The 27,702-nt window shown below is 38.9% G+C and overlaps 55 non-coding genes across 55 annotated transcripts; 28 read left to right on the top strand and 27 right to left on the bottom strand.

The window, feature by feature from the left end:
- Nucleotides 1-301: 301 nt before the first annotated feature.
- On the top strand, nucleotides 302-374 carry Trnar-ccu (transfer RNA arginine (anticodon CCU)). Its single transcript has one exon. It is a non-coding gene; the product is annotated as a tRNA-Arg (tRNA).
- A 498-nt stretch (nucleotides 375-872) lies between these two features.
- LOC143077157 (5S ribosomal RNA) lies at nucleotides 873-991 on the bottom strand. Its single transcript, XR_012978924.1, has one exon. It is a non-coding gene; the product is annotated as a 5S ribosomal RNA (ribosomal RNA).
- A 306-nt stretch (nucleotides 992-1,297) lies between these two features.
- Trnar-ccu (transfer RNA arginine (anticodon CCU)) lies at nucleotides 1,298-1,370 on the top strand. Its single transcript has one exon. It is a non-coding gene; the product is annotated as a tRNA-Arg (tRNA).
- Nucleotides 1,371-1,867: 497 nt separating this feature from the next.
- On the bottom strand, nucleotides 1,868-1,986 carry LOC143077156 (5S ribosomal RNA). Its single transcript, XR_012978923.1, has one exon. It is a non-coding gene; the product is annotated as a 5S ribosomal RNA (ribosomal RNA).
- A 306-nt stretch (nucleotides 1,987-2,292) lies between these two features.
- On the top strand, nucleotides 2,293-2,365 carry Trnar-ccu (transfer RNA arginine (anticodon CCU)). The gene has a single exon. It is a non-coding gene; the product is annotated as a tRNA-Arg (tRNA).
- A 498-nt stretch (nucleotides 2,366-2,863) lies between these two features.
- On the bottom strand, nucleotides 2,864-2,982 carry LOC143077155 (5S ribosomal RNA). Its single transcript, XR_012978922.1, has one exon. It is a non-coding gene; the product is annotated as a 5S ribosomal RNA (ribosomal RNA).
- A 306-nt stretch (nucleotides 2,983-3,288) lies between these two features.
- Nucleotides 3,289-3,361, top strand: Trnar-ccu (transfer RNA arginine (anticodon CCU)). The gene has a single exon. It is a non-coding gene; the product is annotated as a tRNA-Arg (tRNA).
- A 498-nt stretch (nucleotides 3,362-3,859) lies between these two features.
- On the bottom strand, nucleotides 3,860-3,978 carry LOC143077154 (5S ribosomal RNA). Its single transcript, XR_012978921.1, has one exon. It is a non-coding gene; the product is annotated as a 5S ribosomal RNA (ribosomal RNA).
- A 306-nt stretch (nucleotides 3,979-4,284) lies between these two features.
- Trnar-ccu (transfer RNA arginine (anticodon CCU)) lies at nucleotides 4,285-4,357 on the top strand. Its single transcript has one exon. It is a non-coding gene; the product is annotated as a tRNA-Arg (tRNA).
- A 498-nt stretch (nucleotides 4,358-4,855) lies between these two features.
- On the bottom strand, nucleotides 4,856-4,974 carry LOC143077153 (5S ribosomal RNA). The gene has a single exon (XR_012978920.1). It is a non-coding gene; the product is annotated as a 5S ribosomal RNA (ribosomal RNA).
- Nucleotides 4,975-5,280: 306 nt separating this feature from the next.
- On the top strand, nucleotides 5,281-5,353 carry Trnar-ccu (transfer RNA arginine (anticodon CCU)). Its single transcript has one exon. It is a non-coding gene; the product is annotated as a tRNA-Arg (tRNA).
- Nucleotides 5,354-5,851: 498 nt separating this feature from the next.
- Nucleotides 5,852-5,970, bottom strand: LOC143077107 (5S ribosomal RNA). The gene has a single exon (XR_012978876.1). It is a non-coding gene; the product is annotated as a 5S ribosomal RNA (ribosomal RNA).
- A 306-nt stretch (nucleotides 5,971-6,276) lies between these two features.
- Nucleotides 6,277-6,349, top strand: Trnar-ccu (transfer RNA arginine (anticodon CCU)). Its single transcript has one exon. It is a non-coding gene; the product is annotated as a tRNA-Arg (tRNA).
- Nucleotides 6,350-6,847: 498 nt separating this feature from the next.
- Nucleotides 6,848-6,966, bottom strand: LOC143077152 (5S ribosomal RNA). The gene has a single exon (XR_012978919.1). It is a non-coding gene; the product is annotated as a 5S ribosomal RNA (ribosomal RNA).
- A 306-nt stretch (nucleotides 6,967-7,272) lies between these two features.
- Trnar-ccu (transfer RNA arginine (anticodon CCU)) lies at nucleotides 7,273-7,345 on the top strand. The gene has a single exon. It is a non-coding gene; the product is annotated as a tRNA-Arg (tRNA).
- A 498-nt stretch (nucleotides 7,346-7,843) lies between these two features.
- Nucleotides 7,844-7,962, bottom strand: LOC143077149 (5S ribosomal RNA). The gene has a single exon (XR_012978917.1). It is a non-coding gene; the product is annotated as a 5S ribosomal RNA (ribosomal RNA).
- Nucleotides 7,963-8,268: 306 nt separating this feature from the next.
- Nucleotides 8,269-8,341, top strand: Trnar-ccu (transfer RNA arginine (anticodon CCU)). Its single transcript has one exon. It is a non-coding gene; the product is annotated as a tRNA-Arg (tRNA).
- A 498-nt stretch (nucleotides 8,342-8,839) lies between these two features.
- On the bottom strand, nucleotides 8,840-8,958 carry LOC143077148 (5S ribosomal RNA). The gene has a single exon (XR_012978916.1). It is a non-coding gene; the product is annotated as a 5S ribosomal RNA (ribosomal RNA).
- Nucleotides 8,959-9,264: 306 nt separating this feature from the next.
- Nucleotides 9,265-9,337, top strand: Trnar-ccu (transfer RNA arginine (anticodon CCU)). Its single transcript has one exon. It is a non-coding gene; the product is annotated as a tRNA-Arg (tRNA).
- A 498-nt stretch (nucleotides 9,338-9,835) lies between these two features.
- LOC143077147 (5S ribosomal RNA) lies at nucleotides 9,836-9,954 on the bottom strand. The gene has a single exon (XR_012978915.1). It is a non-coding gene; the product is annotated as a 5S ribosomal RNA (ribosomal RNA).
- A 306-nt stretch (nucleotides 9,955-10,260) lies between these two features.
- Trnar-ccu (transfer RNA arginine (anticodon CCU)) lies at nucleotides 10,261-10,333 on the top strand. The gene has a single exon. It is a non-coding gene; the product is annotated as a tRNA-Arg (tRNA).
- Nucleotides 10,334-10,831: 498 nt separating this feature from the next.
- LOC143077146 (5S ribosomal RNA) lies at nucleotides 10,832-10,950 on the bottom strand. Its single transcript, XR_012978914.1, has one exon. It is a non-coding gene; the product is annotated as a 5S ribosomal RNA (ribosomal RNA).
- A 306-nt stretch (nucleotides 10,951-11,256) lies between these two features.
- On the top strand, nucleotides 11,257-11,329 carry Trnar-ccu (transfer RNA arginine (anticodon CCU)). The gene has a single exon. It is a non-coding gene; the product is annotated as a tRNA-Arg (tRNA).
- A 498-nt stretch (nucleotides 11,330-11,827) lies between these two features.
- LOC143077145 (5S ribosomal RNA) lies at nucleotides 11,828-11,946 on the bottom strand. The gene has a single exon (XR_012978912.1). It is a non-coding gene; the product is annotated as a 5S ribosomal RNA (ribosomal RNA).
- A 306-nt stretch (nucleotides 11,947-12,252) lies between these two features.
- On the top strand, nucleotides 12,253-12,325 carry Trnar-ccu (transfer RNA arginine (anticodon CCU)). The gene has a single exon. It is a non-coding gene; the product is annotated as a tRNA-Arg (tRNA).
- A 498-nt stretch (nucleotides 12,326-12,823) lies between these two features.
- Nucleotides 12,824-12,942, bottom strand: LOC143077144 (5S ribosomal RNA). The gene has a single exon (XR_012978911.1). It is a non-coding gene; the product is annotated as a 5S ribosomal RNA (ribosomal RNA).
- A 306-nt stretch (nucleotides 12,943-13,248) lies between these two features.
- Trnar-ccu (transfer RNA arginine (anticodon CCU)) lies at nucleotides 13,249-13,321 on the top strand. Its single transcript has one exon. It is a non-coding gene; the product is annotated as a tRNA-Arg (tRNA).
- Nucleotides 13,322-13,819: 498 nt separating this feature from the next.
- On the bottom strand, nucleotides 13,820-13,938 carry LOC143077143 (5S ribosomal RNA). Its single transcript, XR_012978910.1, has one exon. It is a non-coding gene; the product is annotated as a 5S ribosomal RNA (ribosomal RNA).
- A 306-nt stretch (nucleotides 13,939-14,244) lies between these two features.
- Nucleotides 14,245-14,317, top strand: Trnar-ccu (transfer RNA arginine (anticodon CCU)). The gene has a single exon. It is a non-coding gene; the product is annotated as a tRNA-Arg (tRNA).
- Nucleotides 14,318-14,815: 498 nt separating this feature from the next.
- LOC143077142 (5S ribosomal RNA) lies at nucleotides 14,816-14,934 on the bottom strand. Its single transcript, XR_012978909.1, has one exon. It is a non-coding gene; the product is annotated as a 5S ribosomal RNA (ribosomal RNA).
- A 306-nt stretch (nucleotides 14,935-15,240) lies between these two features.
- Nucleotides 15,241-15,313, top strand: Trnar-ccu (transfer RNA arginine (anticodon CCU)). Its single transcript has one exon. It is a non-coding gene; the product is annotated as a tRNA-Arg (tRNA).
- A 498-nt stretch (nucleotides 15,314-15,811) lies between these two features.
- On the bottom strand, nucleotides 15,812-15,930 carry LOC143077141 (5S ribosomal RNA). The gene has a single exon (XR_012978908.1). It is a non-coding gene; the product is annotated as a 5S ribosomal RNA (ribosomal RNA).
- A 306-nt stretch (nucleotides 15,931-16,236) lies between these two features.
- Nucleotides 16,237-16,309, top strand: Trnar-ccu (transfer RNA arginine (anticodon CCU)). Its single transcript has one exon. It is a non-coding gene; the product is annotated as a tRNA-Arg (tRNA).
- A 498-nt stretch (nucleotides 16,310-16,807) lies between these two features.
- LOC143077139 (5S ribosomal RNA) lies at nucleotides 16,808-16,926 on the bottom strand. Its single transcript, XR_012978907.1, has one exon. It is a non-coding gene; the product is annotated as a 5S ribosomal RNA (ribosomal RNA).
- Nucleotides 16,927-17,232: 306 nt separating this feature from the next.
- On the top strand, nucleotides 17,233-17,305 carry Trnar-ccu (transfer RNA arginine (anticodon CCU)). The gene has a single exon. It is a non-coding gene; the product is annotated as a tRNA-Arg (tRNA).
- A 498-nt stretch (nucleotides 17,306-17,803) lies between these two features.
- Nucleotides 17,804-17,922, bottom strand: LOC143077137 (5S ribosomal RNA). The gene has a single exon (XR_012978905.1). It is a non-coding gene; the product is annotated as a 5S ribosomal RNA (ribosomal RNA).
- A 306-nt stretch (nucleotides 17,923-18,228) lies between these two features.
- Nucleotides 18,229-18,301, top strand: Trnar-ccu (transfer RNA arginine (anticodon CCU)). Its single transcript has one exon. It is a non-coding gene; the product is annotated as a tRNA-Arg (tRNA).
- Nucleotides 18,302-18,799: 498 nt separating this feature from the next.
- LOC143077106 (5S ribosomal RNA) lies at nucleotides 18,800-18,918 on the bottom strand. Its single transcript, XR_012978875.1, has one exon. It is a non-coding gene; the product is annotated as a 5S ribosomal RNA (ribosomal RNA).
- Nucleotides 18,919-19,224: 306 nt separating this feature from the next.
- Trnar-ccu (transfer RNA arginine (anticodon CCU)) lies at nucleotides 19,225-19,297 on the top strand. Its single transcript has one exon. It is a non-coding gene; the product is annotated as a tRNA-Arg (tRNA).
- A 498-nt stretch (nucleotides 19,298-19,795) lies between these two features.
- On the bottom strand, nucleotides 19,796-19,914 carry LOC143077136 (5S ribosomal RNA). The gene has a single exon (XR_012978904.1). It is a non-coding gene; the product is annotated as a 5S ribosomal RNA (ribosomal RNA).
- Nucleotides 19,915-20,220: 306 nt separating this feature from the next.
- Nucleotides 20,221-20,293, top strand: Trnar-ccu (transfer RNA arginine (anticodon CCU)). Its single transcript has one exon. It is a non-coding gene; the product is annotated as a tRNA-Arg (tRNA).
- A 498-nt stretch (nucleotides 20,294-20,791) lies between these two features.
- On the bottom strand, nucleotides 20,792-20,910 carry LOC143077135 (5S ribosomal RNA). The gene has a single exon (XR_012978903.1). It is a non-coding gene; the product is annotated as a 5S ribosomal RNA (ribosomal RNA).
- A 306-nt stretch (nucleotides 20,911-21,216) lies between these two features.
- Trnar-ccu (transfer RNA arginine (anticodon CCU)) lies at nucleotides 21,217-21,289 on the top strand. The gene has a single exon. It is a non-coding gene; the product is annotated as a tRNA-Arg (tRNA).
- Nucleotides 21,290-21,787: 498 nt separating this feature from the next.
- LOC143077134 (5S ribosomal RNA) lies at nucleotides 21,788-21,906 on the bottom strand. Its single transcript, XR_012978902.1, has one exon. It is a non-coding gene; the product is annotated as a 5S ribosomal RNA (ribosomal RNA).
- A 306-nt stretch (nucleotides 21,907-22,212) lies between these two features.
- Trnar-ccu (transfer RNA arginine (anticodon CCU)) lies at nucleotides 22,213-22,285 on the top strand. The gene has a single exon. It is a non-coding gene; the product is annotated as a tRNA-Arg (tRNA).
- A 498-nt stretch (nucleotides 22,286-22,783) lies between these two features.
- LOC143077133 (5S ribosomal RNA) lies at nucleotides 22,784-22,902 on the bottom strand. The gene has a single exon (XR_012978901.1). It is a non-coding gene; the product is annotated as a 5S ribosomal RNA (ribosomal RNA).
- Nucleotides 22,903-23,208: 306 nt separating this feature from the next.
- On the top strand, nucleotides 23,209-23,281 carry Trnar-ccu (transfer RNA arginine (anticodon CCU)). Its single transcript has one exon. It is a non-coding gene; the product is annotated as a tRNA-Arg (tRNA).
- Nucleotides 23,282-23,779: 498 nt separating this feature from the next.
- Nucleotides 23,780-23,898, bottom strand: LOC143077132 (5S ribosomal RNA). The gene has a single exon (XR_012978900.1). It is a non-coding gene; the product is annotated as a 5S ribosomal RNA (ribosomal RNA).
- Nucleotides 23,899-24,204: 306 nt separating this feature from the next.
- On the top strand, nucleotides 24,205-24,277 carry Trnar-ccu (transfer RNA arginine (anticodon CCU)). The gene has a single exon. It is a non-coding gene; the product is annotated as a tRNA-Arg (tRNA).
- A 498-nt stretch (nucleotides 24,278-24,775) lies between these two features.
- Nucleotides 24,776-24,894, bottom strand: LOC143077131 (5S ribosomal RNA). Its single transcript, XR_012978899.1, has one exon. It is a non-coding gene; the product is annotated as a 5S ribosomal RNA (ribosomal RNA).
- Nucleotides 24,895-25,200: 306 nt separating this feature from the next.
- On the top strand, nucleotides 25,201-25,273 carry Trnar-ccu (transfer RNA arginine (anticodon CCU)). Its single transcript has one exon. It is a non-coding gene; the product is annotated as a tRNA-Arg (tRNA).
- A 498-nt stretch (nucleotides 25,274-25,771) lies between these two features.
- Nucleotides 25,772-25,890, bottom strand: LOC143077130 (5S ribosomal RNA). Its single transcript, XR_012978898.1, has one exon. It is a non-coding gene; the product is annotated as a 5S ribosomal RNA (ribosomal RNA).
- Nucleotides 25,891-26,196: 306 nt separating this feature from the next.
- Nucleotides 26,197-26,269, top strand: Trnar-ccu (transfer RNA arginine (anticodon CCU)). Its single transcript has one exon. It is a non-coding gene; the product is annotated as a tRNA-Arg (tRNA).
- Nucleotides 26,270-26,767: 498 nt separating this feature from the next.
- LOC143077129 (5S ribosomal RNA) lies at nucleotides 26,768-26,886 on the bottom strand. The gene has a single exon (XR_012978896.1). It is a non-coding gene; the product is annotated as a 5S ribosomal RNA (ribosomal RNA).
- Nucleotides 26,887-27,192: 306 nt separating this feature from the next.
- On the top strand, nucleotides 27,193-27,265 carry Trnar-ccu (transfer RNA arginine (anticodon CCU)). The gene has a single exon. It is a non-coding gene; the product is annotated as a tRNA-Arg (tRNA).
- The last annotated feature ends 437 nt before the right edge of the window (nucleotides 27,266-27,702 follow it).

The raw sequence follows: 27,702 nt of genomic DNA, 5'->3' as shown, positions 1-27,702 counted from the left end.
GGTGACTAAAATAAAGGCATATAAAGCTAAGAAACGCCGGAATGCATGGAATCATCACTTTGATATTGAAAATATTTAGAAACTGTTTTCGACACGAGATTTTTATACAGAAAACTTATGAAACTGATGAAATTTATACAGATATGAGATCAATCGATGAAATACAGTTTGCCATTTGTAGTTTCTGTCCTCCTTATTATTAATTTTCAAGTTCACTAGAAAGTTGATTTCAAGGATATGTGCGAATTTACAGAAACGACGTCCACGAATTACATGGGTATTAAAATGCACAACTACATACGCCTCCGTGGCCCAATGGATAAGGCACCGGCCTCCTAAGCCGGGGATTGCGGGTTCGAGTCCCGTCGGAGGTAGACAATTTTTACTAGCCTTACAACATATTCTGCCTAAATGCACTTTTTCGCAAAGATCCGTTGAAAAAAATGCCGTTATTGTAGCTACATAACGGCGTTTGAAATTAATTTTGTGCTTCGAAAGACTTACCAAACATGCAGCCATAACATTTCAGCGTCTTCGAATTCACCCTAGCGTCGCTATGACAATATTCGACAATGGAGAGGATAGACGTACTTCCTTGTGAAGTCATATTTCAGTCAAAGCGCAAATTAACGATTGTAAACTGAATATTTCGTGTTTTTCCTAATTTGACAAATTTACCGGTAAAGTTATATTCGTTACGACTTGTACATGTTGTAGTGACTTAGGAACTCGTCTGTCGACCTTTTTGTAACAGTTTTATCAAGGTAAATATGAACATGCAGGGACAAAATAAAATGAAGAAAAAAAAGAGGACAGGTGAAGGAGCTACTGAGAAGAAGACAGGAACAGACAGAGAAAATTATAAAAAGGAATGTCTACAACACCCGGTATTCCCAGGCGGTCACCCATCCAAGTACTAACCGAGCTCGACGCTGCTTAACTGCGGTGATCGGACGAGAACCGGTGTTTTCAGCGTGATATGGTCGTAGACACTAAGGTGACTAAAATAAAGGCATATAAAGCTAAGAAACGCCGGAATGCATGGAATCATCACTTTGATATTGAAAATATTTAGAAACTGTTTTCGACATGAGATTTTTATACAGAAAACTTATGAAACTGATGAAATTTATACAGATATGAGATCAATCGATGAAATACAGTTTGCCATTTGTAGTTTCTGTCCTCCTTATTATTAATTTTCAAGTTCACTAGAAAGTTGATTTCAAGGATATGTGCGAATTTACAGAAACGACGTCCACGAATTACATGGGTATTAAAATGCACAACTACATACGCCTCCGTGGCCCAATGGATAAGGCACCGGCCTCCTAAGCCGGGGATTGCGGGTTCGTGTCCCGTCGGAGGTAGACAATTTTTACTAGCCTTACAACATATTCTGCCTAAATGCACTTTTTCGCAAAGATCCGTTGAAAAAAATGCCGTTATTGTAGCTACATAACGGCGTTTGAAATTAATTTTGTGCTTCGAAAGACTTACCAAACATGCAGCCATAACATTTCAGCGTCTTCGAATTCACCCTAGCGTCGCTATGACAATATTCGACAATGGAGAGGATAGACGTACTTCCTTGTGAAGTCATATTTCAGTCAAAGCGCAAATTAACGATTGTAAACTGAATATTTCGTGTTTTCCTAATTTGACAAATTTACCGGTAAAGTTATATTCGTTACGACTTGTACATGTTGTAGTGACTTAGGAACTCGTCTGTCGACCTTTTTGTAACAGTTTTATCAAGGTAAATATGAACATGCAGGGACAAAATAAAATGAAGAAAAAAAAGAGGACAGGTGAAGGAGCTACTGAGAAGAAGACAGGAACAGACAGAGAAAATTATAAAAAGGAATGTCTACAACACCCGGTATTCCCAGGCGGTCACCCATCCAAGTACTAACCGAGCTCGACGCTGCTTAACTGCGGTGATCGGACGAGAACCGGTGTTTTCAGCGTGATATGGTCGTAGACACTAAGGTGACTAAAATAAAGGCGTATAAAGCTAAGAAACGCCGGAATGCATGGAATCATCACTTTGATATTGAAAATATTTAGAAACTGTTTTCGACATGAGATTTTTATACAGAAAACTTATGAAACTGATGAAATTTATACAGATATGAGATCAATCGATGAAATACAGTTTGCCATTTGTAGTTTCTGTCCTCCTTATTATTAATTTTCAAGTTCACTAGAAAGTTGATTTCAAGGATATGTGCGAATTTACAGAAACGACGTCCACGAATTACATGGGTATTAAAATGCACAACTACATACGCCTCCGTGGCCCAATGGATAAGGCACCGGCCTCCTAAGCCGGGGATTGCGGGTTCGAGTCCCGTCGGAGGTAGACAATTTTTACTAGCCTTACAACATATTCTGCCTAAATGCACTTTTTCGCAAAGATCCGTTGAAAAAAATGCCGTTATTGTAGCTACATAACGGCGTTTGAAATTAATTTTGTGCTTCGAAAGACTTACCAAACATGCAGCCATAACATTTCAGCGTCTTCGAATTCACCCTAGCGTCGCTATGACAATATTCGACAATGGAGAGGATAGACGTACTTCCTTGTGAAGTCATATTTCAGTCAAAGCGCAAATTAACGATTGTAAACTGAATATTTCGTGTTTTTCCTAATTTGACAAATTTACCGGTAAAGTTATATTCGTTACGACTTGTACATGTTGTAGTGACTTAGGAACTCGTCTGTCGACCTTTTTGTAACAGTTTTATCAAGGTAAATATGAACATGCAGGGACAAAATAAAATGAAGAAAAAAAAGAGGACAGGTGAAGGAGCTACTGAGAAGAAGACAGGAACAGACAGAGAAAATTATAAAAAGGAATGTCTACAACACCCGGTATTCCCAGGCGGTCACCCATCCAAGTACTAACCGAGCTCGACGCTGCTTAACTGCGGTGATCGGACGAGAACCGGTGTTTTCAGCGTGATATGGTCGTAGACACTAAGGTGACTAAAATAAAGGCGTATAAAGCTAAGAAACGCCGGAATGCATGGAATCATCACTTTGATATTGAAAATATTTAGAAACTGTTTTCGACATGAGATTTTTATACAGAAAACTTATGAAACTGATGAAATTTATACAGATATGAGATCAATCGATGAAATACAGTTTGCCATTTGTAGTTTCTGTCCTCCTTATTATTAATTTTCAAGTTCACTAGAAAGTTGATTTCAAGGATATGTGCGAATTTACAGAAACGACGTCCACGAATTACATGGGTATTAAAATGCACAACTACATACGCCTCCGTGGCCCAATGGATAAGGCACCGGCCTCCTAAGCCGGGGATTGCGGGTTCGAGTCCCGTCGGAGGTAGACAATTTTTACTAGCCTTACAACATATTCTGCCTAAATGCACTTTTTCGCAAAGATCCGTTGAAAAAAATGCCGTTATTGTAGCTACATAACGGCGTTTGAAATTAATTTTGTGCTTCGAAAGACTTACCAAACATGCAGCCATAACATTTCAGCGTCTTCGAATTCACCCTAGCGTCGCTATGACAATATTCGACAATGGAGAGGATAGACGTACTTCCTTGTGAAGTCATATTTCAGTCAAAGCGCAAATTAACGATTGTAAACTGAATATTTCGTGTTTTTCCTAATTTGACAAATTTACCGGTAAAGTTATATTCGTTACGACTTGTACATGTTGTAGTGACTTAGGAACTCGTCTGTCGACCTTTTTGTAACAGTTTTATCAAGGTAAATATGAACATGCAGGGACAAAATAAAATGAAGAAAAAAAAGAGGACAGGTGAAGGAGCTACTGAGAAGAAGACAGGAACAGACAGAGAAAATTATAAAAAGGAATGTCTACAACACCCGGTATTCCCAGGCGGTCACCCATCCAAGTACTAACCGAGCTCGACGCTGCTTAACTGCGGTGATCGGACGAGAACCGGTGTTTTCAGCGTGATATGGTCGTAGACACTAAGGTGACTAAAATAAAGGCATATAAAGCTAAGAAACGCCGGAATGCATGGAATCATCACTTTGATATTGAAAATATTTAGAAACTGTTTTCGACATGAGATTTTTATACAGAAAACTTATGAAACTGATGAAATTTATACAGATATGAGATCAATCGATGAAATACAGTTTGCCATTTGTAGTTTCTGTCCTCCTTATTATTAATTTTCAAGTTCACTAGAAAGTTGATTTCAAGGATAAGTGCGAATTTACAGAAACGACGTCCACGAATTACATGGGTATTAAAATGCACAACTACATACGCCTCCGTGGCCCAATGGATAAGGCACCGGCCTCCTAAGCCGGGGATTGCGGGTTCGAGTCCCGTCGGAGGTAGACAATTTTTACTAGCCTTACAACATATTCTGCCTAAATGCACTTTTTCGCAAAGATCCGTTGAAAAAAATGCCGTTATTGTAGCTACATAACGGCGTTTGAAATTAATTTTGTGCTTCGAAAGACTTACCAAACATGCAGCCATAACATTTCAGCGTCTTCGAATTCACCCTAGCGTCGCTATGACAATATTCGACAATGGAGAGGATAGACGTACTTCCTTGTGAAGTCATATTTCAGTCAAAGCGCAAATTAACGATTGTAAACTGAATATTTCGTGTTTTTCCTAATTTGACAAATTTACCGGTAAAGTTATATTCGTTACGACTTGTACATGTTGTAGTGACTTAGGAACTCGTCTGTCGACCTTTTTGTAACAGTTTTATCAAGGTAAATATGAACATGCAGGGACAAAATAAAATGAAGAAAAAAAAGAGGACAGGTGAAGGAGCTACTGAGAAGAAGACAGGAACAGACAGAGAAAATTATAAAAAGGAATGTCTACAACACCCGGTATTCCCAGGCGGTCACCCATCCAAGTACTAACCGAGCTCGACGCTGCTTAACTGCGGTGATCGGACGAGAACCGGTGTTTTCAGCGTGATATGGTCGTAGACACTAAGGTGACTAAAATAAAGGCATATAAAGCTGAGAAACGCCGGAATGCATGGAATCATCACTTTGATATTGAAAATATTTAGAAACTGTTTTCGACATGAGATTTTTATACAGAAAACTTATGAAACTGATGAAATTTATACAGATATGAGATCAATCGATGAAATACAGTTTGCCATTTGTAGTTTCTGTCCTCCTTATTATTAATTTTCAAGTTCACTAGAAAGTTGATTTCAAGGATATGTGCGAATTTACAGAAACGACGTCCACGAATTACATGGGTATTAAAATGCACAACTACATACGCCTCCGTGGCCCAATGGATAAGGCACCGGCCTCCTAAGCCGGGGATTGCGGGTTCGAGTCCCGTCGGAGGTAGACAATTTTTACTAGCCTTACAACATATTCTGCCTAAATGCACTTTTTCGCAAAGATCCGTTGAAAAAAATGCCGTTATTGTAGCTACATAACGGCGTTTGAAATTAATTTTGTGCTTCGAAAGACTTACCAAACATGCAGCCATAACATTTCAGCGTCTTCGAATTCACCCTAGCGTCGCTATGACAATATTCGACAATGGAGAGGATAGACGTACTTCCTTGTGAAGTCATATTTCAGTCAAAGCGCAAATTAACGATTGTAAACTGAATATTTCGTGTTTTTCCTAATTTGACAAATTTACCGGTAAAGTTATATTCGTTACGACTTGTACATGTTGTAGTGACTTAGGAACTCGTCTGTCGACCTTTTTGTAACAGTTTTATCAAGGTAAATATGAACATGCAGGGACAAAATAAAATGAAGAAAAAAAAGAGGACAGGTGAAGGAGCTACTGAGAAGAAGACAGGAACAGACAGAGAAAATTATAAAAAGGAATGTCTACAACACCCGGTATTCCCAGGCGGTCTCCCATCCAAGTACTAACCGAGCTCGACGCTGCTTAACTGCGGTGATCGGACGAGAACCGGTGTTTTCAGCGTGATATGGTCGTAGACACTAAGGTGACTAAAATAAAGGCATATAAAGCTAAGAAACGCCGGAATGCATGGAATCATCACTTTGATATTGAAAATATTTAGAAACTGTTTTCGACATGAGATTTTTATACAGAAAACTTATGAAACTGATGAAATTTATACAGATATGAGATCAATCGATGAAATACAGTTTGCCATTTGTAGTTTCTGTCCTCCTTATTATTAATTTTCAAGTTCACTAGAAAGTTGATTTCAAGGATATGTGCGAATTTACAGAAACGACGTCCACGAATTACATGGGTATTAAAATGCACAACTACATACGCCTCCGTGGCCCAATGGATAAGGCACCGGCCTCCTAAGCCGGGGATTGCGGGTTCGAGTCCCGTCGGAGGTAGACAATTTTTACTAGCCTTACAACATATTCTGCCTAAATGCACTTTTTCGCAAAGATCCGTTGAAAAAAATGCCGTTATTGTAGCTACATAACGGCGTTTGAAATTAATTTTGTGCTTCGAAAGACTTACCAAACATGCAGCCATAACATTTCAGCGTCTTCGAATTCACCCTAGCGTCGCTATGACAATATTCGACAATGGAGAGGATAGACGTACTTCCTTGTGAAGTCATATTTCAGTCAAAGCGCAAATTAACGATTGTAAACTGAATATTTCGTGTTTTTCCTAATTTGACAAATTTACCGGTAAAGTTATATTCGTTACGACTTGTACATGTTGTAGTGACTTAGGAACTCGTCTGTCGACCTTTTTGTAACAGTTTTATCAAGGTAAATATGAACATGCAGGGACAAAATAAAATGAAGAAAAAAAAGAGGACAGGTGAAGGAGCTACTGAGAAGAAGACAGGAACAGACAGAGAAAATTATAAAAAGGAATGTCTACAACACCCGGTATTCCCAGGCGGTCACCCATCCAAGTACTAACCGAGCTCGACGCTGCTTAACTGCGGTGATCGGACGAGAACCGGTGTTTTCAGCGTGATATGGTCGTAGACACTAAGGTGACTAAAATAAAGGCATATAAAGCTGAGAAACGCCGGAATGCATGGAATCATCACTTTGATATTGAAAATATTTAGAAACTGTTTTCGACATGAGATTTTTATACAGAAAACTTATGAAACTGATGAAATTTATACAGATATGAGATCAATCGATGAAATACAGTTTGCCATTTGTAGTTTCTGTCCTCCTTATTATTAATTTTCAAGTTCACTAGAAAGTTGATTTCAAGGATATGTGCGAATTTACAGAAACGACGTCCACGAATTACATGGGTATTAAAATGCACAACTACATACGCCTCCGTGGCCCAATGGATAAGGCACCGGCCTCCTAAGCCGGGGATTGCGGGTTCGAGTCCCGTCGGAGGTAGACAATTTTTACTAGCCTTACAACATATTCTGCCTAAATGCACTTTTTCGCAAAGATCCGTTGAAAAAAATGCCGTTATTGTAGCTACATAACGGCGTTTGAAATTAATTTTGTGCTTCGAAAGACTTACCAAACATGCAGCCATAACATTTCAGCGTCTTCGAATTCACCCTAGCGTCGCTATGACAATATTCGACAATGGAGAGGATAGACGTACTTCCTTGTGAAGTCATATTTCAGTCAAAGCGCAAATTAACGATTGTAAACTGAATATTTCGTGTTTTTCCTAATTTGACAAATTTACCGGTAAAGTTATATTCGTTACGACTTGTACATGTTGTAGTGACTTAGGAACTCGTCTGTCGACCTTTTTGTAACAGTTTTATCAAGGTAAATATGAACATGCAGGGACAAAATAAAATGAAGAAAAAAAAGAGGACAGGTGAAGGAGCTACTGAGAAGAAGACAGGAACAGACAGAGAAAATTATAAAAAGGAATGTCTACAACACCCGGTATTCCCAGGCGGTCACCCATCCAAGTACTAACCGAGCTCGACGCTGCTTAACTGCGGTGATCGGACGAGAACCGGTGTTTTCAGCGTGATATGGTCGTAGACACTAAGGTGACTAAAATAAAGGCATATAAAGCTGAGAAACGCCGGAATGCATGGAATCATCACTTTGATATTGAAAATATTTAGAAACTGTTTTCGACATGAGATTTTTATACAGAAAACTTATGAAACTGATGAAATTTATACAGATATGAGATCAATCGATGAAATACAGTTTGCCATTTGTAGTTTCTGTCCTCCTTATTATTAATTTTCAAGTTCACTAGAAAGTTGATTTCAAGGATATGTGCGAATTTACAGAAACGACGTCCACGAATTACATGGGTATTAAAATGCACAACTACATACGCCTCCGTGGCCCAATGGATAAGGCACCGGCCTCCTAAGCCGGGGATTGCGGGTTCGAGTCCCGTCGGAGGTAGACAATTTTTACTAGCCTTACAACATATTCTGCCTAAATGCACTTTTTCGCAAAGATCCGTTGAAAAAAATGCCGTTATTGTAGCTACATAACGGCGTTTGAAATTAATTTTGTGCTTCGAAAGACTTACCAAACATGCAGCCATAACATTTCAGCGTCTTCGAATTCACCCTAGCGTCGCTATGACAATATTCGACAATGGAGAGGATAGACGTACTTCCTTGTGAAGTCATATTTCAGTCAAAGCGCAAATTAACGATTGTAAACTGAATATTTCGTGTTTTTCCTAATTTGACAAATTTACCGGTAAAGTTATATTCGTTACGACTTGTACATGTTGTAGTGACTTAGGAACTCGTCTGTCGACCTTTTTGTAACAGTTTTATCAAGGTAAATATGAACATGCAGGGACAAAATAAAATGAAGAAAAAAAAGAGGACAGGTGAAGGAGCTACTGAGAAGAAGACAGGAACAGACAGAGAAAATTATAAAAAGGAATGTCTACAACACCCGGTATTCCCAGGCGGTCACCCATCCAAGTACTAACCGAGCTCGACGCTGCTTAACTGCGGTGATCGGACGAGAACCGGTGTTTTCAGCGTGATATGGTCGTAGACACTAAGGTGACTAAAATAAAGGCATATAAAGCTGAGAAACGCCGGAATGCATGGAATCATCACTTTGATATTGAAAATATTTAGAAACTGTTTTCGACATGAGATTTTTATACAGAAAACTTATGAAACTGATGAAATTTATACAGATATGAGATCAATCGATGAAATACAGTTTGCCATTTGTAGTTTCTGTCCTCCTTATTATTAATTTTCAAGTTCACTAGAAAGTTGATTTCAAGGATATGTGCGAATTTACAGAAACGACGTCCACGAATTACATGGGTATTAAAATGCACAACTACATACGCCTCCGTGGCCCAATGGATAAGGCACCGGCCTCCTAAGCCGGGGATTGCGGGTTCGAGTCCCGTCGGAGGTAGACAATTTTTACTAGCCTTACAACATATTCTGCCTAAATGCACTTTTTCGCAAAGATCCGTTGAAAAAAATGCCGTTATTGTAGCTACATAACGGCGTTTGAAATTAATTTTGTGCTTCGAAAGACTTACCAAACATGCAGCCATAACATTTCAGCGTCTTCGAATTCACCCTAGCGTCGCTATGACAATATTCGACAATGGAGAGGATAGACGTACTTCCTTGTGAAGTCATATTTCAGTCAAAGCGCAAATTAACGATTGTAAACTGAATATTTCGTGTTTTTCCTAATTTGACAAATTTACCGGTAAAGTTATATTCGTTACGACTTGTACATGTTGTAGTGACTTAGGAACTCGTCTGTCGACCTTTTTGTAACAGTTTTATCAAGGTAAATATGAACATGCAGGGACAAAATAAAATGAAGAAAAAAAAGAGGACAGGTGAAGGAGCTACTGAGAAGAAGACAGGAACAGACAGAGAAAATTATAAAAAGGAATGTCTACAACACCCGGTATTCCCAGGCGGTCACCCATCCAAGTACTAACCGAGCTCGACGCTGCTTAACTGCGGTGATCGGACGAGAACCGGTGTTTTCAGCGTGATATGGTCGTAGACACTAAGGTGACTAAAATAAAGGCATATAAAGCTAAGAAACGCCGGAATGCATGGAATCATCACTTTGATATTGAAAATATTTAGAAACTGTTTTCGACATGAGATTTTTATACAGAAAACTTATGAAACTGATGAAATTTATACAGATATGAGATCAATCGATGAAATACAGTTTGCCATTTGTAGTTTCTGTCCTCCTTATTATTAATTTTCAAGTTCACTAGAAAGTTGATTTCAAGGATATGTGCGAATTTACAGAAACGACGTCCACGAATTACATGGGTATTAAAATGCACAACTACATACGCCTCCGTGGCCCAATGGATAAGGCACCGGCCTCCTAAGCCGGGGATTGCGGGTTCGAGTCCCGTCGGAGGTAGATAATTTTTACTAGCCTTACAACATATTCTGCCTAAATGCACTTTTTCGCAAAGATCCGTTGAAAAAAATGCCGTTATTGTAGCTACATAACGGCGTTTGAAATTAATTTTGTGCTTCGAAAGACTTACCAAACATGCAGCCATAACATTTCAGCGTCTTCGAATTCACCCTAGCGTCGCTATGACAATATTCGACAATGGAGAGGATAGACGTACTTCCTTGTGAAGTCATATTTCAGTCAAAGCGCAAATTAACGATTGTAAACTGAATATTTCGTGTTTTTCCTAATTTGACAAATTTACCGGTAAAGTTATATTCGTTACGACTTGTACATGTTGTAGTGACTTAGGAACTCGTCTGTCGACCTTTTTGTAACAGTTTTATCAAGGTAAATATGAACATGCAGGGACAAAATAAAATGAAGAAAAAAAAGAGGACAGGTGAAGGAGCTACTGAGAAGAAGACAGGAACAGACAGAGAAAATTATAAAAAGGAATGTCTACAACACCCGGTATTCCCAGGCGGTCACCCATCCAAGTACTAACCGAGCTCGACGCTGCTTAACTGCGGTGATCGGACGAGAACCGGTGTTTTCAGCGTGATATGGTCGTAGACACTAAGGTGACTAAAATAAAGGCATATAAAGCTAAGAAACGCCGGAATGCATGGAATCATCACTTTGATATTGAAAATATTTAGAAACTGTTTTCGACATGAGATTTTTATACAGAAAACTTATGAAACTGATGAAATTTATACAGATATGAGATCAATCGATGAAATACAGTTTGCCATTTGTAGTTTCTGTCCTCCTTATTATTAATTTTCAAGTTCACTAGAAAGTTGATTTCAAGGATATGTGCGAATTTACAGAAACGACGTCCACGAATTACATGGGTATTAAAATGCACAACTACATACGCCTCCGTGGCCCAATGGATAAGGCACCGGCCTCCTAAGCCGGGGATTGCGGGTTCGAGTCCCGTCGGAGGTAGACAATTTTTACTAGCCTTACAACATATTCTGCCTAAATGCACTTTTTCGCAAAGATCCGTTGAAAAAAATGCCGTTATTGTAGCTACATAACGGCGTTTGAAATTAATTTTGTGCTTCGAAAGACTTACCAAACATGCAGCCATAACATTTCAGCGTCTTCGAATTCACCCTAGCGTCGCTATGACAATATTCGACAATGGAGAGGATAGACGTACTTCCTTGTGAAGTCATATTTCAGTCAAAGCGCAAATTAACGATTGTAAACTGAATATTTCGTGTTTTTCCTAATTTGACAAATTTACCGGTAAAGTTATATTCGTTACGACTTGTACATGTTGTAGTGACTTAGGAACTCGTCTGTCGACCTTTTTGTAACAGTTTTATCAAGGTAAATATGAACATGCAGGGACAAAATAAAATGAAGAAAAAAAAGAGGACAGGTGAAGGAGCTACTGAGAAGAAGACAGGAACAGACAGAGAAAATTATAAAAAGGAATGTCTACAACACCCGGTATTCCCAGGCGGTCACCCATCCAAGTACTAACCGAGCTCGACGCTGCTTAACTGCGGTGATCGGACGAGAACCGGTGTTTTCAGCGTGATATGGTCGTAGACACTAAGGTGACTAAAATAAAGGCATATAAAGCTGAGAAACGCCGGAATGCATGGAATCATCACTTTGATATTGAAAATATTTAGAAACTGTTTTCGACATGAGATTTTTATACAGAAAACTTATGAAACTGATGAAATTTATACAGATATGAGATCAATCGATGAAATACAGTTTGCCATTTGTAGTTTCTGTCCTCCTTATTATTAATTTTCAAGTTCACTAGAAAGTTGATTTCAAGGATATGTGCGAATTTACAGAAACGACGTCCACGAATTACATGGGTATTAAAATGCACAACTACATACGCCTCCGTGGCCCAATGGATAAGGCACCGGCCTCCTAAGCCGGGGATTGCGGGTTCGAGTCCCGTCGGAGGTAGACAATTTTTACTAGCCTTACAACATATTCTGCCTAAATGCACTTTTTCGCAAAGATCCGTTGAAAAAAATGCCGTTATTGTAGCTACATAACGGCGTTTGAAATTAATTTTGTGCTTCGAAAGACTTACCAAACATGCAGCCATAACATTTCAGCGTCTTCGAATTCACCCTAGCGTCGCTATGACAATATTCGACAATGGAGAGGATAGACGTACTTCCTTGTGAAGTCATATTTCAGTCAAAGCGCAAATTAACGATTGTAAACTGAATATTTCGTGTTTTTCCTAATTTGACAAATTTACCGGTAAAGTTATATTCGTTACGACTTGTACATGTTGTAGTGACTTAGGAACTCGTCTGTCGACCTTTTTGTAACAGTTTTATCAAGGTAAATATGAACATGCAGGGACAAAATAAAATGAAGAAAAAAAAGAGGACAGGTGAAGGAGCTACTGAGAAGAAGACAGGAACAGACAGAGAAAATTATAAAAAGGAATGTCTACAACACCCGGTATTCCCAGGCGGTCACCCATCCAAGTACTAACCGAGCTCGACGCTGCTTAACTGCGGTGATCGGACGAGAACCGGTGTTTTCAGCGTGATATGGTCGTAGACACTAAGGTGACTAAAATAAAGGCATATAAAGCTAAGAAACGCCGGAATGCATGGAATCATCACTTTGATATTGAAAATATTTAGAAACTGTTTTCGACATGAGATTTTTATACAGAAAACTTATGAAACTGATGAAATTTATACAGATATGAGATCAATCGATGAAATACAGTTTGCCATTTGTAGTTTCTGTCCTCCTTATTATTAATTTTCAAGTTCACTAGAAAGTTGATTTCAAGGATATGTGCGAATTTACAGAAACGACGTCCACGAATTACATGGGTATTAAAATGCACAACTACATACGCCTCCGTGGCCCAATGGATAAGGCACCGGCCTCCTAAGCCGGGGATTGCGGGTTCGAGTCCCGTCGGAGGTAGATAATTTTTACTAGCCTTACAACATATTCTGCCTAAATGCACTTTTTCGCAAAGATCCGTTGAAAAAAATGCCGTTATTGTAGCTACATAACGGCGTTTGAAATTAATTTTGTGCTTCGAAAGACTTACCAAACATGCAGCCATAACATTTCAGCGTCTTCGAATTCACCCTAGCGTCGCTATGACAATATTCGACAATGGAGAGGATAGACGTACTTCCTTGTGAAGTCATATTTCAGTCAAAGCGCAAATTAACGATTGTAAACTGAATATTTCGTGTTTTTCCTAATTTGACAAATTTACCGGTAAAGTTATATTCGTTACGACTTGTACATGTTGTAGTGACTTAGGAACTCGTCTGTCGACCTTTTTGTAACAGTTTTATCAAGGTAAATATGAACATGCAGGGACAAAATAAAATGAAGAAAAAAAAGAGGACAGGTGAAGGAGCTACTGAGAAGAAGACAGGAACAGACAGAGAAAATTATAAAAAGGAATGTCTACAACACCCGGTATTCCCAGGCGGTCACCCATCCAAGTACTAACCGAGCTCGACGCTGCTTAACTGCGGTGATCGGACGAGAACCGGTGTTTTCAGCGTGATATGGTCGTAGACACTAAGGTGACTAAAATAAAGGCATATAAAGCTAAGAAACGCCGGAATGCATGGAATCATCACTTTGATATTGAAAATATTTAGAAACTGTTTTCGACATGAGATTTTTATACAGAAAACTTATGAAACTGATGAAATTTATACAGATATGAGATCAATCGATGAAATACAGTTTGCCATTTGTAGTTTCTGTCCTCCTTATTATTAATTTTCAAGTTCACTAGAAAGTTGATTTCAAGGATATGTGCGAATTTACAGAAACGACGTCCACGAATTACATGGGTATTAAAATGCACAACTACATACGCCTCCGTGGCCCAATGGATAAGGCACCGGCCTCCTAAGCCGGGGATTGCGGGTTCGAGTCCCGTCGGAGGTAGATAATTTTTACTAGCCTTACAACATATTCTGCCTAAATGCACTTTTTCGCAAAGATCCGTTGAAAAAAATGCCGTTATTGTAGCTACATAACGGCGTTTGAAATTAATTTTGTGCTTCGAAAGACTTACCAAACATGCAGCCATAACATTTCAGCGTCTTCGAATTCACCCTAGCGTCGCTATGACAATATTCGACAATGGAGAGGATAGACGTACTTCCTTGTGAAGTCATATTTCAGTCAAAGCGCAAATTAACGATTGTAAACTGAATATTTCGTGTTTTTCCTAATTTGACAAATTTACCGGTAAAGTTATATTCGTTACGACTTGTACATGTTGTAGTGACTTAGGAACTCGTCTGTCGACCTTTTTGTAACAGTTTTATCAAGGTAAATATGAACATGCAGGGACAAAATAAAATGAAGAAAAAAAAGAGGACAGGTGAAGGAGCTACTGAGAAGAAGACAGGAACAGACAGAGAAAATTATAAAAAGGAATGTCTACAACACCCGGTATTCCCAGGCGGTCACCCATCCAAGTACTAACCGAGCTCGACGCTGCTTAACTGCGGTGATCGGACGAGAACCGGTGTTTTCAGCGTGATATGGTCGTAGACACTAAGGTGACTAAAATAAAGGCATATAAAGCTAAGAAACGCCGGAATGCATGGAATCATCACTTTGATATTGAAAATATTTAGAAACTGTTTTCGACATGAGATTTTTATACAGAAAACTTATGAAACTGATGAAATTTATACAGATATGAGATCAATCGATGAAATACAGTTTGCCATTTGTAGTTTCTGTCCTCCTTATTATTAATTTTCAAGTTCACTAGAAAGTTGATTTCAAGGATATGTGCGAATTTACAGAAACGACGTCCACGAATTACATGGGTATTAAAATGCACAACTACATACGCCTCCGTGGCCCAATGGATAAGGCACCGGCCTCCTAAGCCGGGGATTGCGGGTTCGAGTCCCGTCGGAGGTAGATAATTTTTACTAGCCTTACAACATATTCTGCCTAAATGCACTTTTTCGCAAAGATCCGTTGAAAAAAATGCCGTTATTGTAGCTACATAACGGCGTTTGAAATTAATTTTGTGCTTCGAAAGACTTACCAAACATGCAGCCATAACATTTCAGCGTCTTCGAATTCACCCTAGCGTCGCTATGACAATATTCGACAATGGAGAGGATAGACGTACTTCCTTGTGAAGTCATATTTCAGTCAAAGCGCAAATTAACGATTGTAAACTGAATATTTCGTGTTTTTCCTAATTTGACAAATTTACCGGTAAAGTTATATTCGTTACGACTTGTACATGTTGTAGTGACTTAGGAACTCGTCTGTCGACCTTTTTGTAACAGTTTTATCAAGGTAAATATGAACATGCAGGGACAAAATAAAATGAAGAAAAAAAAGAGGACAGGTGAAGGAGCTACTGAGAAGAAGACAGGAACAGACAGAGAAAATTATAAAAAGGAATGTCTACAACACCCGGTATTCCCAGGCGGTCACCCATCCAAGTACTAACCGAGCTCGACGCTGCTTAACTGCGGTGATCGGACGAGAACCGGTGTTTTCAGCGTGATATGGTCGTAGACACTAAGGTGACTAAAATAAAGGCATATAAAGCTAAGAAACGCCGGAATGCATGGAATCATCACTTTGATATTGAAAATATTTAGAAACTGTTTTCGACATGAGATTTTTATACAGAAAACTTATGAAACTGATGAAATTTATACAGATATGAGATCAATCGATGAAATACAGTTTGCCATTTGTAGTTTCTGTCCTCCTTATTATTAATTTTCAAGTTCACTAGAAAGTTGATTTCAAGGATATGTGCGAATTTACAGAAACGACGTCCACGAATTACATGGGTATTAAAATGCACAACTACATACGCCTCCGTGGCCCAATGGATAAGGCACCGGCCTCCTAAGCCGGGGATTGCGGGTTCGAGTCCCGTCGGAGGTAGACAATTTTTACTAGCCTTACAACATATTCTGCCTAAATGCACTTTTTCGCAAAGATCCGTTGAAAAAAATGCCGTTATTGTAGCTACATAACGGCGTTTGAAATTAATTTTGTGCTTCGAAAGACTTACCAAACATGCAGCCATAACATTTCAGCGTCTTCGAATTCACCCTAGCGTCGCTATGACAATATTCGACAATGGAGAGGATAGACGTACTTCCTTGTGAAGTCATATTTCAGTCAAAGCGCAAATTAACGATTGTAAACTGAATATTTCGTGTTTTTCCTAATTTGACAAATTTACCGGTAAAGTTATATTCGTTACGACTTGTACATGTTGTAGTGACTTAGGAACTCGTCTGTCGACCTTTTTGTAACAGTTTTATCAAGGTAAATATGAACATGCAGGGACAAAATAAAATGAAGAAAAAAAAGAGGACAGGTGAAGGAGCTACTGAGAAGAAGACAGGAACAGACAGAGAAAATTATAAAAAGGAATGTCTACAACACCCGGTATTCCCAGGCGGTCACCCATCCAAGTACTAACCGAGCTCGACGCTGCTTAACTGCGGTGATCGGACGAGAACCGGTGTTTTCAGCGTGATATGGTCGTAGACACTAAGGTGACTAAAATAAAGGCATATAAAGCTAAGAAACGCCGGAATGCATGGAATCATCACTTTGATATTGAAAATATTTAGAAACTGTTTTCGACATGAGATTTTTATACAGAAAACTTATGAAACTGATGAAATTTATACAGATATGAGATCAATCGATGAAATACAGTTTGCCATTTGTAGTTTCTGTCCTCCTTATTATTAATTTTCAAGTTCACTAGAAAGTTGATTTCAAGGATATGTGCGAATTTACAGAAACGACGTCCACGAATTACATGGGTATTAAAATGCACAACTACATACGCCTCCGTGGCCCAATGGATAAGGCACCGGCCTCCTAAGCCGGGGATTGCGGGTTCGAGTCCCGTCGGAGGTAGATAATTTTTACTAGCCTTACAACATATTCTGCCTAAATGCACTTTTTCGCAAAGATCCGTTGAAAAAAATGCCGTTATTGTAGCTACATAACGGCGTTTGAAATTAATTTTGTGCTTCGAAAGACTTACCAAACATGCAGCCATAACATTTCAGCGTCTTCGAATTCACCCTAGCGTCGCTATGACAATATTCGACAATGGAGAGGATAGACGTACTTCCTTGTGAAGTCATATTTCAGTCAAAGCGCAAATTAACGATTGTAAACTGAATATTTCGTGTTTTTCCTAATTTGACAAATTTACCGGTAAAGTTATATTCGTTACGACTTGTACATGTTGTAGTGACTTAGGAACTCGTCTGTCGACCTTTTTGTAACAGTTTTATCAAGGTAAATATGAACATGCAGGGACAAAATAAAATGAAGAAAAAAAAGAGGACAGGTGAAGGAGCTACTGAGAAGAAGACAGGAACAGACAGAGAAAATTATAAAAAGGAATGTCTACAACACCCGGTATTCCCAGGCGGTCACCCATCCAAGTACTAACCGAGCTCGACGCTGCTTAACTGCGGTGATCGGACGAGAACCGGTGTTTTCAGCGTGATATGGTCGTAGACACTAAGGTGACTAAAATAAAGGCATATAAAGCTGAGAAACGCCGGAATGCATGGAATCATCACTTTGATATTGAAAATATTTAGAAACTGTTTTCGACATGAGATTTTTATACAGAAAACTTATGAAACTGATGAAATTTATACAGATATGAGATCAATCGATGAAATACAGTTTGCCATTTGTAGTTTCTGTCCTCCTTATTATTAATTTTCAAGTTCACTAGAAAGTTGATTTCAAGGATATGTGCGAATTTACAGAAACGACGTCCACGAATTACATGGGTATTAAAATGCACAACTACATACGCCTCCGTGGCCCAATGGATAAGGCACCGGCCTCCTAAGCCGGGGATTGCGGGTTCGAGTCCCGTCGGAGGTAGACAATTTTTACTAGCCTTACAACATATTCTGCCTAAATGCACTTTTTCGCAAAGATCCGTTGAAAAAAATGCCGTTATTGTAGCTACATAACGGCGTTTGAAATTAATTTTGTGCTTCGAAAGACTTACCAAACATGCAGCCATAACATTTCAGCGTCTTCGAATTCACCCTAGCGTCGCTATGACAATATTCGACAATGGAGAGGATAGACGTACTTCCTTGTGAAGTCATATTTCAGTCAAAGCGCAAATTAACGATTGTAAACTGAATATTTCGTGTTTTTCCTAATTTGACAAATTTACCGGTAAAGTTATATTCGTTACGACTTGTACATGTTGTAGTGACTTAGGAACTCGTCTGTCGACCTTTTTGTAACAGTTTTATCAAGGTAAATATGAACATGCAGGGACAAAATAAAATGAAGAAAAAAAAGAGGACAGGTGAAGGAGCTACTGAGAAGAAGACAGGAACAGACAGAGAAAATTATAAAAAGGAATGTCTACAACACCCGGTATTCCCAGGCGGTCTCCCATCCAAGTACTAACCGAGCTCGACGCTGCTTAACTGCGGTGATCGGACGAGAACCGGTGTTTTCAGCGTGATATGGTCGTAGACACTAAGGTGACTAAAATAAAGGCATATAAAGCTAAGAAACGCCGGAATGCATGGAATCATCACTTTGATATTGAAAATATTTAGAAACTGTTTTCGACATGAGATTTTTATACAGAAAACTTATGAAACTGATGAAATTTATACAGATATGAGATCAATCGATGAAATACAGTTTGCCATTTGTAGTTTCTGTCCTCCTTATTATTAATTTTCAAGTTCACTAGAAAGTTGATTTCAAGGATATGTGCGAATTTACAGAAACGACGTCCACGAATTACATGGGTATTAAAATGCACAACTACATACGCCTCCGTGGCCCAATGGATAAGGCACCGGCCTCCTAAGCCGGGGATTGCGGGTTCGAGTCCCGTCGGAGGTAGACAATTTTTACTAGCCTTACAACATATTCTGCCTAAATGCACTTTTTCGCAAAGATCCGTTGAAAAAAATGCCGTTATTGTAGCTACATAACGGCGTTTGAAATTAATTTTGTGCTTCGAAAGACTTACCAAACATGCAGCCATAACATTTCAGCGTCTTCGAATTCACCCTAGCGTCGCTATGACAATATTCGACAATGGAGAGGATAGACGTACTTCCTTGTGAAGTCATATTTCAGTCAAAGCGCAAATTAACGATTGTAAACTGAATATTTCGTGTTTTTCCTAATTTGACAAATTTACCGGTAAAGTTATATTCGTTACGACTTGTACATGTTGTAGTGACTTAGGAACTCGTCTGTCGACCTTTTTGTAACAGTTTTATCAAGGTAAATATGAACATGCAGGGACAAAATAAAATGAAGAAAAAAAAGAGGACAGGTGAAGGAGCTACTGAGAAGAAGACAGGAACAGACAGAGAAAATTATAAAAAGGAATGTCTACAACACCCGGTATTCCCAGGCGGTCACCCATCCAAGTACTAACCGAGCTCGACGCTGCTTAACTGCGGTGATCGGACGAGAACCGGTGTTTTCAGCGTGATATGGTCGTAGACACTAAGGTGACTAAAATAAAGGCATATAAAGCTGAGAAACGCCGGAATGCATGGAATCATCACTTTGATATTGAAAATATTTAGAAACTGTTTTCGACATGAGATTTTTATACAGAAAACTTATGAAACTGATGAAATTTATACAGATATGAGATCAATCGATGAAATACAGTTTGCCATTTGTAGTTTCTGTCCTCCTTATTATTAATTTTCAAGTTCACTAGAAAGTTGATTTCAAGGATATGTGCGAATTTACAGAAACGACGTCCACGAATTACATGGGTATTAAAATGCACAACTACATACGCCTCCGTGGCCCAATGGATAAGGCACCGGCCTCCTAAGCCGGGGATTGCGGGTTCGAGTCCCGTCGGAGGTAGACAATTTTTACTAGCCTTACAACATATTCTGCCTAAATGCACTTTTTCGCAAAGATCCGTTGAAAAAAATGCCGTTATTGTAGCTACATAACGGCGTTTGAAATTAATTTTGTGCTTCGAAAGACTTACCAAACATGCAGCCATAACATTTCAGCGTCTTCGAATTCACCCTAGCGTCGCTATGACAATATTCGACAATGGAGAGGATAGACGTACTTCCTTGTGAAGTCATATTTCAGTCAAAGCGCAAATTAACGATTGTAAACTGAATATTTCGTGTTTTTCCTAATTTGACAAATTTACCGGTAAAGTTATATTCGTTACGACTTGTACATGTTGTAGTGACTTAGGAACTCGTCTGTCGACCTTTTTGTAACAGTTTTATCAAGGTAAATATGAACATGCAGGGACAAAATAAAATGAAGAAAAAAAAGAGGACAGGTGAAGGAGCTACTGAGAAGAAGACAGGAACAGACAGAGAAAATTATAAAAAGGAATGTCTACAACACCCGGTATTCCCAGGCGGTCACCCATCCAAGTACTAACCGAGCTCGACGCTGCTTAACTGCGGTGATCGGACGAGAACCGGTGTTTTCAGCGTGATATGGTCGTAGACACTAAGGTGACTAAAATAAAGGCATATAAAGCTGAGAAACGCCGGAATGCATGGAATCATCACTTTGATATTGAAAATATTTAGAAACTGTTTTCGACATGAGATTTTTATACAGAAAACTTATGAAACTGATGAAATTTATACAGATATGAGATCAATCGATGAAATACAGTTTGCCATTTGTAGTTTCTGTCCTCCTTATTATTAATTTTCAAGTTCACTAGAAAGTTGATTTCAAGGATATGTGCGAATTTACAGAAACGACGTCCACGAATTACATGGGTATTAAAATGCACAACTACATACGCCTCCGTGGCCCAATGGATAAGGCACCGGCCTCCTAAGCCGGGGATTGCGGGTTCGAGTCCCGTCGGAGGTAGACAATTTTTACTAGCCTTACAACATATTCTGCCTAAATGCACTTTTTCGCAAAGATCCGTTGAAAAAAATGCCGTTATTGTAGCTACATAACGGCGTTTGAAATTAATTTTGTGCTTCGAAAGACTTACCAAACATGCAGCCATAACATTTCAGCGTCTTCGAATTCACCCTAGCGTCGCTATGACAATATTCGACAATGGAGAGGATAGACGTACTTCCTTGTGAAGTCATATTTCAGTCAAAGCGCAAATTAACGATTGTAAACTGAATATTTCGTGTTTTTCCTAATTTGACAAATTTACCGGTAAAGTTATATTCGTTACGACTTGTACATGTTGTAGTGACTTAGGAACTCGTCTGTCGACCTTTTTGTAACAGTTTTATCAAGGTAAATATGAACATGCAGGGACAAAATAAAATGAAGAAAAAAAAGAGGACAGGTGAAGGAGCTACTGAGAAGAAGACAGGAACAGACAGAGAAAATTATAAAAAGGAATGTCTACAACACCCGGTATTCCCAGGCGGTCACCCATCCAAGTACTAACCGAGCTCGACGCTGCTTAACTGCGGTGATCGGACGAGAACCGGTGTTTTCAGCGTGATATGGTCGTAGACACTAAGGTGACTAAAATAAAGGCATATAAAGCTGAGAAACGCCGGAATGCATGGAATCATCACTTTGATATTGAAAATATTTAGAAACTGTTTTCGACATGAGATTTTTATACAGAAAACTTATGAAACTGATGAAATTTATACAGATATGAGATCAATCGATGAAATACAGTTTGCCATTTGTAGTTTCTGTCCTCCTTATTATTAATTTTCAAGTTCACTAGAAAGTTGATTTCAAGGATATGTGCGAATTTACAGAAACGACGTCCACGAATTACATGGGTATTAAAATGCACAACTACATACGCCTCCGTGGCCCAATGGATAAGGCACCGGCCTCCTAAGCCGGGGATTGCGGGTTCGAGTCCCGTCGGAGGTAGACAATTTTTACTAGCCTTACAACATATTCTGCCTAAATGCACTTTTTCGCAAAGATCCGTTGAAAAAAATGCCGTTATTGTAGCTACATAACGGCGTTTGAAATTAATTTTGTGCTTCGAAAGACTTACCAAACATGCAGCCATAACATTTCAGCGTCTTCGAATTCACCCTAGCGTCGCTATGACAATATTCGACAATGGAGAGGATAGACGTACTTCCTTGTGAAGTCATATTTCAGTCAAAGCGCAAATTAACGATTGTAAACTGAATATTTCGTGTTTTTCCTAATTTGACAAATTTACCGGTAAAGTTATATTCGTTACGACTTGTACATGTTGTAGTGACTTAGGAACTCGTCTGTCGACCTTTTTGTAACAGTTTTATCAAGGTAAATATGAACATGCAGGGACAAAATAAAATGAAGAAAAAAAAGAGGACAGGTGAAGGAGCTACTGAGAAGAAGACAGGAACAGACAGAGAAAATTATAAAAAGGAATGTCTACAACACCCGGTATTCCCAGGCGGTCACCCATCCAAGTACTAACCGAGCTCGACGCTGCTTAACTGCGGTGATCGGACGAGAACCGGTGTTTTCAGCGTGATATGGTCGTAGACACTAAGGTGACTAAAATAAAGGCATATAAAGCTAAGAAACGCCGGAATGCATGGAATCATCACTTTGATATTGAAAATATTTAGAAACTGTTTTCGACATGAGATTTTTATACAGAAAACTTATGAAACTGATGAAATTTATACAGATATGAGATCAATCGATGAAATACAGTTTGCCATTTGTAGTTTCTGTCCTCCTTATTATTAATTTTCAAGTTCACTAGAAAGTTGATTTCAAGGATATGTGCGAATTTACAGAAACGACGTCCACGAATTACATGGGTATTAAAATGCACAACTACATACGCCTCCGTGGCCCAATGGATAAGGCACCGGCCTCCTAAGCCGGGGATTGCGGGTTCGAGTCCCGTCGGAGGTAGATAATTTTTACTAGCCTTACAACATATTCTGCCTAAATGCACTTTTTCGCAAAGATCCGTTGAAAAAAATGCCGTTATTGTAGCTACATAACGGCGTTTGAAATTAATTTTGTGCTTCGAAAGACTTACCAAACATGCAGCCATAACATTTCAGCGTCTTCGAATTCACCCTAGCGTCGCTATGACAATATTCGACAATGGAGAGGATAGACGTACTTCCTTGTGAAGTCATATTTCAGTCAAAGCGCAAATTAACGATTGTAAACTGAATATTTCGTGTTTTTCCTAATTTGACAAATTTACCGGTAAAGTTATATTCGTTACGACTTGTACATGTTGTAGTGACTTAGGAACTCGTCTGTCGACCTTTTTGTAACAGTTTTATCAAGGTAAATATGAACATGCAGGGACAAAATAAAATGAAGAAAAAAAAGAGGACAGGTGAAGGAGCTACTGAGAAGAAGACAGGAACAGACAGAGAAAATTATAAAAAGGAATGTCTACAACACCCGGTATTCCCAGGCGGTCACCCATCCAAGTACTAACCGAGCTCGACGCTGCTTAACTGCGGTGATCGGACGAGAACCGGTGTTTTCAGCGTGATATGGTCGTAGACACTAAGGTGACTAAAATAAAGGCATATAAAGCTAAGAAACGCCGGAATGCATGGAATCATCACTTTGATATTGAAAATATTTAGAAACTGTTTTCGACATGAGATTTTTATACAGAAAACTTATGAAACTGATGAAATTTATACAGATATGAGATCAATCGATGAAATACAGTTTGCCATTTGTAGTTTCTGTCCTCCTTATTATTAATTTTCAAGTTCACTAGAAAGTTGATTTCAAGGATATGTGCGAATTTACAGAAACGACGTCCACGAATTACATGGGTATTAAAATGCACAACTACATACGCCTCCGTGGCCCAATGGATAAGGCACCGGCCTCCTAAGCCGGGGATTGCGGGTTCGAGTCCCGTCGGAGGTAGACAATTTTTACTAGCCTTACAACATATTCTGCCTAAATGCACTTTTTCGCAAAGATCCGTTGAAAAAAATGCCGTTATTGTAGCTACATAACGGCGTTTGAAATTAATTTTGTGCTTCGAAAGACTTACCAAACATGCAGCCATAACATTTCAGCGTCTTCGAATTCACCCTAGCGTCGCTATGACAATATTCGACAATGGAGAGGATAGACGTACTTCCTTGTGAAGTCATATTTCAGTCAAAGCGCAAATTAACGATTGTAAACTGAATATTTCGTGTTTTTCCTAATTTGACAAATTTACCGGTAAAGTTATATTCGTTACGACTTGTACATGTTGTAGTGACTTAGGAACTCGTCTGTCGACCTTTTTGTAACAGTTTTATCAAGGTAAATATGAACATGCAGGGACAAAATAAAATGAAGAAAAAAAAGAGGACAGGTGAAGGAGCTACTGAGAAGAAGACAGGAACAGACAGAGAAAATTATAAAAAGGAATGTCTACAACACCCGGTATTCCCAGGCGGTCACCCATCCAAGTACTAACCGAGCTCGACGCTGCTTAACTGCGGTGATCGGACGAGAACCGGTGTTTTCAGCGTGATATGGTCGTAGACACTAAGGTGACTAAAATAAAGGCATATAAAGCTGAGAAACGCCGGAATGCATGGAATCATCACTTTGATATTGAAAATATTTAGAAACTGTTTTCGACATGAGATTTTTATACAGAAAACTTATGAAACTGATGAAATTTATACAGATATGAGATCAATCGATGAAATACAGTTTGCCATTTGTAGTTTCTGTCCTCCTTATTATTAATTTTCAAGTTCACTAGAAAGTTGATTTCAAGGATATGTGCGAATTTACAGAAACGACGTCCACGAATTACATGGGTATTAAAATGCACAACTACATACGCCTCCGTGGCCCAATGGATAAGGCACCGGCCTCCTAAGCCGGGGATTGCGGGTTCGAGTCCCGTCGGAGGTAGACAATTTTTACTAGCCTTACAACATATTCTGCCTAAATGCACTTTTTCGCAAAGATCCGTTGAAAAAAATGCCGTTATTGTAGCTACATAACGGCGTTTGAAATTAATTTTGTGCTTCGAAAGACTTACCAAACATGCAGCCATAACATTTCAGCGTCTTCGAATTCACCCTAGCGTCGCTATGACAATATTCGACAATGGAGAGGATAGACGTACTTCCTTGTGAAGTCATATTTCAGTCAAAGCGCAAATTAACGATTGTAAACTGAATATTTCGTGTTTTTCCTAATTTGACAAATTTACCGGTAAAGTTATATTCGTTACGACTTGTACATGTTGTAGTGACTTAGGAACTCGTCTGTCGACCTTTTTGTAACAGTTTTATCAAGGTAAATATGAACATGCAGGGACAAAATAAAATGAAGAAAAAAAAGAGGACAGGTGAAGGAGCTACTGAGAAGAAGACAGGAACAGACAGAGAAAATTATAAAAAGGAATGTCTACAACACCCGGTATTCCCAGGCGGTCACCCATCCAAGTACTAACCGAGCTCGACGCTGCTTAACTGCGGTGATCGGACGAGAACCGGTGTTTTCAGCGTGATATGGTCGTAGACACTAAGGTGACTAAAATAAAGGCATATAAAGCTAAGAAACGCCGGAATGCATGGAATCATCACTTTGATATTGAAAATATTTAGAAACTGTTTTCGACATGAGATTTTTATACAGAAAACTTATGAAACTGATGAAATTTATACAGATATGAGATCAATCGATGAAATACAGTTTGCCATTTGTAGTTTCTGTCCTCCTTATTATTAATTTTCAAGTTCACTAGAAAGTTGATTTCAAGGATATGTGCGAATTTACAGAAACGACGTCCACGAATTACATGGGTATTAAAATGCACAACTACATACGCCTCCGTGGCCCAATGGATAAGGCACCGGCCTCCTAAGCCGGGGATTGCGGGTTCGAGTCCCGTCGGAGGTAGATAATTTTTACTAGCCTTACAACATATTCTGCCTAAATGCACTTTTTCGCAAAGATCCGTTGAAAAAAATGCCGTTATTGTAGCTACATAACGGCGTTTGAAATTAATTTTGTGCTTCGAAAGACTTACCAAACATGCAGCCATAACATTTCAGCGTCTTCGAATTCACCCTAGCGTCGCTATGACAATATTCGACAATGGAGAGGATAGACGTACTTCCTTGTGAAGTCATATTTCAGTCAAAGCGCAAATTAACGATTGTAAACTGAATATTTCGTGTTTTTCCTAATTTGACAAATTTACCGGTAAAGTTATATTCGTTACGACTTGTACATGTTGTAGTGACTTAGGAACTCGTCTGTCGACCTTTTTGTAACAGTTTTATCAAGGTAAATATGAACATGCAGGGACAAAATAAAATGAAGAAAAAAAAGAGGACAGGTGAAGGAGCTACTGAGAAGAAGACAGGAACAGACAGAGAAAATTATAAAAAGGAATGTCTACAACACCCGGTATTCCCAGGCGGTCACCCATCCAAGTACTAACCGAGCTCGACGCTGCTTAACTGCGGTGATCGGACGAGAACCGGTGTTTTCAGCGTGATATGGTCGTAGACACTAAGGTGACTAAAATAAAGGCATATAAAGCTAAGAAACGCCGGAATGCATGGAATCATCACTTTGATATTGAAAATATTTAGAAACTGTTTTCGACATGAGATTTTTATACAGAAAACTTATGAAACTGATGAAATTTATACAGATATGAGATCAATCGATGAAATACAGTTTGCCATTTGTAGTTTCTGTCCTCCTTATTATTAATTTTCAAGTTCACTAGAAAGTTGATTTCAAGGATATGTGCGAATTTACAGAAACGACGTCCACGAATTACATGGGTATTAAAATGCACAACTACATACGCCTCCGTGGCCCAATGGATAAGGCACCGGCCTCCTAAGCCGGGGATTGCGGGTTCGAGTCCCGTCGGAGGTAGATAATTTTTACTAGCCTTACAACATATTCTGCCTAAATGCACTTTTTCGCAAAGATCCGTTGAAAAAAATGCCGTTATTGTAGCTACATAACGGCGTTTGAAATTAATTTTGTGCTTCGAAAGACTTACCAAACATGCAGCCATAACATTTCAGCGTCTTCGAATTCACCCTAGCGTCGCTATGACAATATTCGACAATGGAGAGGATAGACGTACTTCCTTGTGAAGTCATATTTCAGTCAAAGCGCAAATTAACGATTGTAAACTGAATATTTCGTGTTTTTCCTAATTTGACAAATTTACCGGTAAAGTTATATTCGTTACGACTTGTACATGTTGTAGTGACTTAGGAACTCGTCTGTCGACCTTTTTGTAACAGTTTTATCAAGGTAAATATGAACATGCAGGGACAAAATAAAATGAAGAAAAAAAAGAG

This window comes from Mytilus galloprovincialis, chromosome 5 (genome assembly GCF_965363235.1).
Source record: "Mytilus galloprovincialis chromosome 5, xbMytGall1.hap1.1, whole genome shotgun sequence".
Classification (NCBI taxonomy): domain Eukaryota; kingdom Metazoa; phylum Mollusca; class Bivalvia; order Mytilida; family Mytilidae; genus Mytilus; species Mytilus galloprovincialis.
The sequence above is the reverse complement of the archived record's forward strand: the minus strand, read 5'-3'. Positions and strand labels throughout refer to the sequence as shown.